Genomic DNA, 9,490 nt, shown 5'->3' on the forward strand with positions numbered 1-9,490 from the left:
GAATGCCATGATCTTCGTTTTCTGAATATTGAGTTTTAAGCCAACTTTTTCACTCACCTCTTGCTCTTTCATCAAGAGGCTCTTTAGTTCTTCTTTACTTTCTGCCATAAGGGTGGTACTATCTGCATATCTGAGGTTATTGATATTTCTCCCAGCAATTTTGATTCCAGCTTGTGCTTCATCCAGCCCAGGATTTCGCATGATGTACTCTGCATATAAGTTAAAGAAGCAGTTGACAATATATAGCCTTGACGTACTCTTTTCCCGATTTGGAGCCAGTCTGTTGTTCCATGTCCAGTTCTAACTGTTGCTTCCTGATCTGCATACAGATTTTTCAAGAGGCAGGTCAGGTGGTCTGGTATTCCCATCTCTTTCAGAATTTTCCACAGTTTGTTGTGATCCACATAGTCACAGGCTTTGGCATAGTCAATAAAAGCAGAAGTTGATATTTTTCTGAAACTCTTTTGCTTTTTTGATGATCCAGCGGATGTTGGCAATTTGATCTCTGGTTCCTCTGCCTTTTTTAAATCCAGCTTGAACATCTGGAATTTCATGATTCATGTACTGCTGAAGCCTGGTTTGGAGAATTTTGAGCATTACTTTACTAGCGTGTGAGATGAGTGCAATTGTGTGGTAGTTTGAGCATTCTTTGGCATTGCCTTTCTTTGGGATTGGAATGAAAACTGACCTTTTCTGTGGCCTGTGGCCTGTGGTCACTGCTGAGTTTTCCGAATTTGCTGGGATCTGGTAGGGCCTTTGTTTCTGATGCATCACAGCCCAGCTGGTCTTTTTGCCCAGGACCACTTCCCTCCCCTTCATAGGTGTTGACTCTCAGGGCGTCTCCCTACCACCTCTGCACACGATCTGCCTGCATCTGTTCCCCTGGGAACCTGACCTAAGATAAAAATGTTACACACAGTTTTAGAGAGTTCTAAGTAGTGTTAAAACAACAGGGATATATCCTTGTTAATAGTTCAAATCGGTGGGCCTGTCTGCAGAACTGAAAGGAGGTTAGAGTGGTAGTAGCTGAGACGGGAACGGGGAGAGCAGTGTAAGATGAGTGTGCAGTTTTGCAAGGGCCAGACCATGGAGGACTTTGCAAAGTGTCACATTGGGGCATGGCAGGAAGCAGATGACACACCAGGTTGGGTAATGTGAGGACAGTTCAGTGACGAGATGACTTTAAAAGATGTGGACAGAGTTTAGTAAAGTTTGATAGGCATAGACATTATCCCTGGTGCTAGCAGGGTGCCCTTATTGACCAAAGCTTGAAGGAGCAGGTACTGGAACTGAGCTATTCACTGTGTGGCGAGGGCTGCCTGTCAGGAGCTGTGGCTTTTCAGTATTGTGATGCAGTCATCCTGAGGTGACTGGCAGAGGGGAAGGCTGGGGAAGGTGCCTCAAATTTACCCTCCTTCCACCCTCCAGATCTCCTACTGGTCCCTTCTGTTTGCCAGGCCCTCCTGGCAGCCAGAGAGCATGTTCCATTAGGTCAGCCTCTAGGGACAGAGTGGACGGGGTGAGGCTGAGTAGAGAGTGAACCGGGAGGAGCAAACCACAGATCTCCAGCCTGGCCATGGACACAACCTTGGATTTATCCTAAGAGCAGCGGTGTTAGAGGCTGAATGGTGTCCATCCCCTCCCCCCTCCCCCTATTTATATGTTGAAATCCTAAGCCTAGTACCTCATAATGTGACTGTATTTGGAGATAGGACCCTAAAGAGGTAATTCAGGAAAAATGAAGTCATATGGGTGGGCCCTAATTCAGTGACTGGTGTCTTTATGAGAAGAGATTGGAACTCAGACGTGCACAGAGGGAAGATGGTCTGTGGACAGAGAAGTTAGCACATACAGGTCAAGGGGAGAGGCCTGAGAAGAAATCAGCTCTGCCAGTACAATTTCCAGAACTGTGCGGAAATTATTTTCTATTGTTGGAGCCACGCAGCCTGTGGTGTTTGGTTATGGTAGCCCTAACAAACGAACCCAAAAGAAAAGTCACTGAAGGTTGGGGGTGGGGTGGGGTGATGTGATTAAATGTTTATTTTGGAAAGATGCAGCTGAGAACTGATTAGAAAGTGGTCAGGGTAGGTACAGCTCAGTTTAGTCAGTCATGTCCGACTTTTTGTGACACCATGGACTGCGGCACACCAGGCTTCCCTGTCCATCACCTACTTCTGGAGCCTGCTCAAACTCATGTCTACCGACTCGGTGATGCCATCCAACCATCTCATCCTCTGTCGTCCCCTTCTCCTCATGCCTTCAATCTTTCCCAGCATCAGGGTCTTTTCTAATGAGTCAGTTCTTTGCATCAGGTGGCCAAAGTACTGGAGCTTCAGCATTAGTCCTTCCAATGAATATTCAGGACTGATTTCCTTTAGGATGGACTGCTTGGATCTCCTTGTAGTCCAAGGGACTCTCAAGAGTCTTCTCCAACACCACAGTTCAAAACCATCTGTTCTTCGGTGCTCAGCTCTCTTTATAGTCCAACTCTCACATCCATACATGACTACTGGAAAAACAATCGCTTTGACTAGACAGACCTTTGTTGACAAAGTAATGTCTCTGCTGTCTAGGTTGGTCATAACTTTTCTTCCAAGGAGCAAGCATGTTTTAATTTCATGGCTGCAATTACCATCTGCAATGATTTTGGAGCCCCCCAAAATAAAGTCTTGTCACTGTTTCTACTGTTTCCCCCATCTATTTCCCTTGAAGTGATGGGACCGGATACCATGATCTTAGTTTTCTGAATGTTGAGTTTTAAGCCAACTTTTTCACTCTCCTCTTTCACTTTCAGCAAGAGGCTCTTTAGTTCTTCTTTACTTTCTGCCATAAGGGTGGTGTCATCTGTGTATCTGAGGTTATTGATATTTCTCCCAGCAATCTTGATTCCAGCTTGTGCTTCATCCAGCCCAAGATTTCGCATGATGTACTCTGCATATAAGTTAAATAAGCAGTTGACAATATACAGCCTTGACATACTCCTTTCCCGATTTGGAACCAGTCTGTTGTTCCATGCCCAGTTCTAACTGTTGCTTCTTCTACCCTATTCTGCAGGGTAGGTGCAGATACACCAAAATAGGAGGCTACTCTGTAATTCAGGTGAGAGATGAAGAGACAGACTCCACCCCTAGTAGTGGAGAAGAAGTGGATTTGAGAGATATTTAGGAAATAAAATCAATGCATCTTGATAATGGATTGGATATGTTGGGTGAAGGAGGAGATGTAAAAAAATTTATTGATCAAATATCGATTGAATACATACTCTGTGACAGCCACATTATCTTCTAGAAACTGAGGGATACAGATTATCACTGTTTCCACTGTATCAGTGAATGGCTGGTGATCCCTGAAATGGGAGACCTTTGAAAAATATGTTTTCTACTGTTCTTTTACTGATGTATATTTAAATGGTTTTAAGTGTTTGTATATATAGACAGACACACACATGTTTAGTGCTATTACACACAATGAAATAGTAAGCATTTTCCTCTAAATTAGGTATAATTGATATACAGCGTTATGTTGACTCAGGTGTACAACATAATGATTTGATATTTGTATTGTGAAACGGTCACCCCAAGAAGTCTAGTTAATATTGGTTACCAGATATAGTCACCAGAATGTTTTTCTTGTGATGAGAACTTTTAAGATTTACTCTCTCAGTAACTTTGAAAAATATGCAATACAGTGTTATTAACTGTTGCTGTGCTGTGCCTCACGTCCCCATGGCTTATTTATTTTATAACCAGACGTTTGTACTTTTTTACTTTCTTCACCCATATTGCCTACCACCCACCCTCTGTCTCTGGCAACCACCACTCTCTTTTCTGTATCTATGAGTTGGCTTTTTTTTCCTTTTTAAAGATTCCAAATAAAAGTGAGATCATATGGTATTTTTCTTTCTCTAATTTATTTCACCTGGCATAGTACCCTCCGGGTCCATTTATGTGGTTGCAAATGGCAAGATTTCATTCTTTTCTGTGGCTGAAGAATATTCCTGTGTATGTGTATGTGTGGTGTGTGTGTGTGTGTGTGTGTGTGTGTGTGTGTGCGTGCTGCATCCTTTATTCATTCATCTGTTGATTGTTAGTTGTTTCCATATCTTGGCTATTGTATATAATGCTGAACATTTGGGTGTATATATCCTTTGGAGTTAGTGTTTTTGTTTTATTCTGGTAACTCTCCAGAAGTGGAATTGATGGATCATATGGTTGTTCTATTTTTAATTTTTTGAGGAACTTCCATGGTATTTTCCATAGTAATTGCACCAGTTTACATTCTTCATAGTGTACAAGTGATCCATTTTCTCCACTTTCTCACCAACACTTATTTCTTATCTTTTTAATTATACTCATTCTAACAGATGTAAGGTGATATTTCATTGTGGTTTTGATTTGCATTTTTCTTTTCTTTTTTTTTTTTTGATTTGCATTTTTCTAATTAATGATGTTGAACATCTTTCCATGTACATTTTGGCCATCTGTAAGTCTTCTTTAGAAAAATGCCTGTTCAAATCCTCTGCCCATATTTTATTTTTATTTTTATTTTATTTATTTATTTATTTATTTTATTTAATGGCACAGAATCTTAGTTGCAGCATGCAGGATCTTTAGTTGTGGCATGTGGGATCTAGTTCCCTGACCAGGGATTGAACCTGGGCCCCATGCACTGGGAGCATATAGCCTTAGCCACTGGACCACCAGGGAAGTCCCTCTGCCCATATTTTAATTGGATTGTTTGTTTTTCGTAATTAAGTTGTATGAGTTCTCTACATATTTTGGATATTACCCCCTCATTGGATATATGATTTGCAAATGTTTTCTCCCATTCTATATACAGACATATAATAAAATGCTCTGTCTATATACATACAATATATATAATATATAGTCCTATATTCTGTCTATATAGAATACATTCAATATATTTATATATGTTCTATGTCTATGTCTCTAGCTATCAGCTATATGTAACATATAAAATGATCAATAGAATCATGATCAATAGAATGCCAACATTAAGTAATTTAACTTATTGTATACTTCCAAAGATTACTTCAAACGTTTTCTTAAATAACCAGGTATTCCTGGACATGAACTATTCTGTAGGTTAATATCTGTTAACATCTACAAAACATAGAGTTTGGGGTTTTAGAGTGTTTGATCTTCACCCTCATTCTCTGCCTCTGGTGAACACTTTTTGGCAATCAGACTATGCCATAGGATAATTCTATCTTTCTGTCTTCTCTGAGGGAAGTATGTGTTGGTTAACTTTCTGTTTGGCCGCAAGACTCATTCTCTGCTTTTCTCTGCCCTGCTCTGTGTCCCGCTGTGCTGCCTTGCACGGGCTTCATCGCTGGATGCCCTTGACCTCTAGCTACCGGTTGGGTCAGTTAATGGAAGGCCCTGGCAGGAGGTTGGAGGGTGGGAGGAGAGGGCTGAGGTATTTACTTCCTTAGCAACCGGGCTTTAGTCTGGTCAGTGGGGGCCTCCCTCTGTGTGCACTCTTCCGCAGGCAATTCTCTCCCACTCCAGTAACACTGTGGACCTTGAGGGAGGTCAGCACTCACTGTTGCTGGGCTGTGTGCTTCACTTTCCTTCTTTGGGTCCCTTAACCCTGCCATTTTTGCAAGTAACTCCTTCATTCAGTTTGCTTCAATTAAACCTTTTTGGTGTACTTTCGGTGTTTTCAGGGCCCTGCCTGTTATGTGTTTGTTTGGCTCACCCCAAAGATCACGGTTAAAAGGCAGGGGACCCTCTAAGACGTCTCAGTCTACCCTCTCACATTATCTGATCTGGTCCCTCTCTTGGTCTGTAGGATGTCTCCATTGGTCCTGAGTGCTGGCCATGGTGGGGACTGGCTTGCAATAAGCTTGTACTCCCTGAGCCTGTACTGAGCCAACATGACTTAGTGTAGCCCATGATTGGTTCCTGCCCAGAATTAGAATGGGAAAGTGACAAAGCCCCTCATGGAACTCCTGGCAGATTTCTCCCCAATATGATATACACAAAGCCACTGTCTACAGTGGAATAGCCTGTCCCTAAAACTTATTGACTCTTCATATAGAACATGGATCCAAGAGGCACGGTTTCCATTTACTATGGAGGAGTTTTAGCATATTTATTATTATATTATTGATATATATAATATTATTATATTATATTATTCCAGTTCCAGTTCAGTCACTCAGTCGTGTCCAACTCTTTGGGACCCCATGCATTGCAGCATGCTAGGCCTCCCTGTCCATCACCATCTCCAGGAGTTCACTCAAACTCATGTCCATCAAGTCGGTGATGCCATCCAGCCAACTCTGTCATCCTCTGTCGTCCCCTTCTTCTCCTGCCCCCAATCCCTCCCAGCATCAGAGTCTTTTCCAATGAGGAAACTCTTCGCATGAGGTGGCCAAAGTATTGGAATTTCATCTTTAGCATCAGTCTTTCCAAAGAATACCCAGGACTGATTTCCTTTAGAATGGACTGGTTGGATCTCCTTACAGTCCAAGGGACTCTCAAGAGTCTTCTCCAACACCATAGTTCAAAAGCATTAATTCTTCAGGGCTCAGCTTTCTTCACAGTCCAACTCTCACATCCATACATGACCACTGGAAAAACCATAGCCTTGACTAGATGGACCTTTGTTGGCAAAGTAACATCTCTGGTTTTTAATATGCTATCTAGGTTGGTCATAACTTTCCTTCCAAGGAGCAAGGGTCTTTTAATTTCATGGCTGCAGTCACCATCTGCAGTGATTTTGGAGCCCCCCAAAATAAAGTCTAACACTGTTTCTACTGTTTCCCCATCTATTTGCCATGAAGTGATGGGACCAGATGTCATGATCTTCATTTTCTGAATGTTGAGCTTTAAGCCAACTTTTTCACTCTCCACTTTCACTTTCATCAAGAAGCTCTTTAGTTCTTCTCTTTCTGCCATAAGGGTGGTGTCATCTGCATATCTGAGGTTATTGATATTTCTCCCGGCAATCTTGATTCCAGCTTGTGCTTCATCCAGCCCAGCGTTTCTCATGATGTACTCTGCATATAAGTTAAATAAGCAGGGTGACAATATACAGCCTTGACGTACTCCTTTTCCTATTTGGAACCAGTCTGTTGTTCCATGTCATTCTAACTGTTGCTTCCTGACCTGCGCATATAGGTTTCTCAAGAGGCAGGTCAGGTGGTCTGGTATTCCCATCTCTTTCAGAATTTTCCACAGTTTATTGTGATCCACAAAGTCAAAGGCTTTGGCATAGTCAAAGGGACTATGGTTTCAGTGTGTCTGGCCTCTGATCCCCTCTCGCAACACCTACCATCTTACTTGGGTTTCTCTTACCTTGGACGTGGGGTATCTCTTCACGTCTGCTCCAGCAAAGCACAGCCGCTGCTCCTTACTTTGGATGAGGGATGTCTCCTCAGGGCCACCTCTCCTGACCTTGAACGTTGAGTAGCTCCTCTCGGCCCTCCTGCGCCCGTGCAGCTGCCGCTCCTTGGACATGGGGTTGCTCCTCCCATATTATATTATTATTGATCTATTATTATCTGGAAATATCTCTACAAATAATTATAGCATCAATTTCTTTTTAAAAATTTATTTATTTAATAGGATCATTACTTTACAATATTGTGATGGTTTTGGCCATATATCAACATGAATAGGCCGTAGGCATATATGTGTCCCCTCCCTCCTGAGCCCCCCATTCCTCCTCCCTTCACAGCCTATTCCTATAGGTTGTCACAGAGCAATGGCTTTGGGTTGGCTTTGGCTTCCCTGTGTCATACATCAAACTCCCACTGGCTATATATTTTATATATGGTAATGCATATTTTGCATATGTTTCAATGTATAGCAACATAAAGTGTATGTTTCAATGTATAGCATCAATTTCTACCTTGACATCTTAAAGTAACTTTCCTAAAAAACAAAAAAAGACCCTTCCAAATTATCAAGAGAAATTGTCAAGGATTTTGAGTTGGATCCTTAAGTGATTAACTTTGTGTGAAGATATTTTTTAATTAAGAGATTTGTTGATTCCAGTAGAGAGGGAAACAACAACCCCAAAACCCCCAAACACAAACCTTTTTTTCTCTTTTTTTCAGTTTTATTTATTTATTTTTACTTTACAATATTGTATTGGTTTTGCCATACATTTACATGAATCCACCACGGGTGTACATGTGTTCCTCATCCTGAAACCCCTCCCACCTCCCTCCCCACCCTATCCCTCTGGGTCATCCCAGTGCACCAGCCCTGAGCACCCTGTATCATGCATTGAACCTGGACTGGTGATTCATTTCACATGTGATAATTTACATGTTTCAATGCCATTCTTCCAAATCATCCCACCCTCACCCTCTCCCACAGAGTCCAAAAGACTGTTCTATACATCTGTGTCTCTTTTGTTGTCTTGCATACAGGGTTATCATTACCATCTTTCTAAATTCCATATATATGCAGTATATATAGTATACTGTATTGTATATATAGTATATATATACAGTATATATAGTGTATAAACTATATATATATATATAAACAGTATTGGTGTTTTTCTTTCTGGCTTACTTCACTCAGTATAATAGGCTCCAGTTTCATCCACCTTATTAAAACTGATTCAAATGTATTCTTTTTAATGGCTGAGTAATATTCCATTGTGTATATATACCACAGCTTTCTTATCCATTCGTCTGCTGATGGGCATCTAGGTTGCTTCCATGTCCTGGCTATTATAAACAGTGCTGCAATGAACATTGGGGTACACATGTCTCTTTCAATTCTGGTTTCCTTGGTGTACATGCCCAGCAGTGGGATTGCTGGGTCATAAGGCAGTTCTGTTTCCAGTTTTTTAAGGAATCTTCCCACTGTTCTCCATAGTGGCTGTACTAGTTTGCATTTCCACCAACAGTGTAAGAGGGTTCCCTTTTCTCCACACCCTCTCCAGCATTTATTGCTTGTAGACTTTTGGATAGCAGCCATTCTGACTGGTGTGAAATGGTACCTCATTGTGGTTTTGATTTGCATTTCTCTGATAATGAGTGATGTTGAGCATCTTTTCATGTGTTTGTTAGCCATCTGTATGTCTTCTTTGGAGAAATGTCTGTTTAGTTCTTTGGCCCACTTTTTGATTGGGTTGTTTCCTTTTCTGGAATTGAGCTGCAGGAGTTCCTTATATATTTTTGAGATTAATTCTTGGTCTGTTGCTTCGTTTGCTATTATTTTCTCCCATTCTGAAGGCTGTCTTTTCACCTTGCTTGTAGTTTCCTTTGTTGTGCAGAAGCTTTTATGTTTAGTTAGGTCCCATTTGTTTATTTTTGCTTTTATTTCCGATATTCTGGGAGGTGGGTCATAGAGGATCCTGCTGTGGTTTATGTCGGAGAAACACTAACCTTTAAATACTAGATTTATTTTTGGTATAGTAGGGAGAAAGTGAATACAGGAAAGTATGTAGGGAGTTATAATCACCTGGATTTTCATAATTAGGATAAATGTTAGCATTT

This window comes from Capricornis sumatraensis, chromosome 13 (assembly GCF_032405125.1).
Source record: "Capricornis sumatraensis isolate serow.1 chromosome 13, serow.2, whole genome shotgun sequence".
Lineage (NCBI taxonomy): Eukaryota > Metazoa > Chordata > Mammalia > Artiodactyla > Bovidae > Capricornis > Capricornis sumatraensis.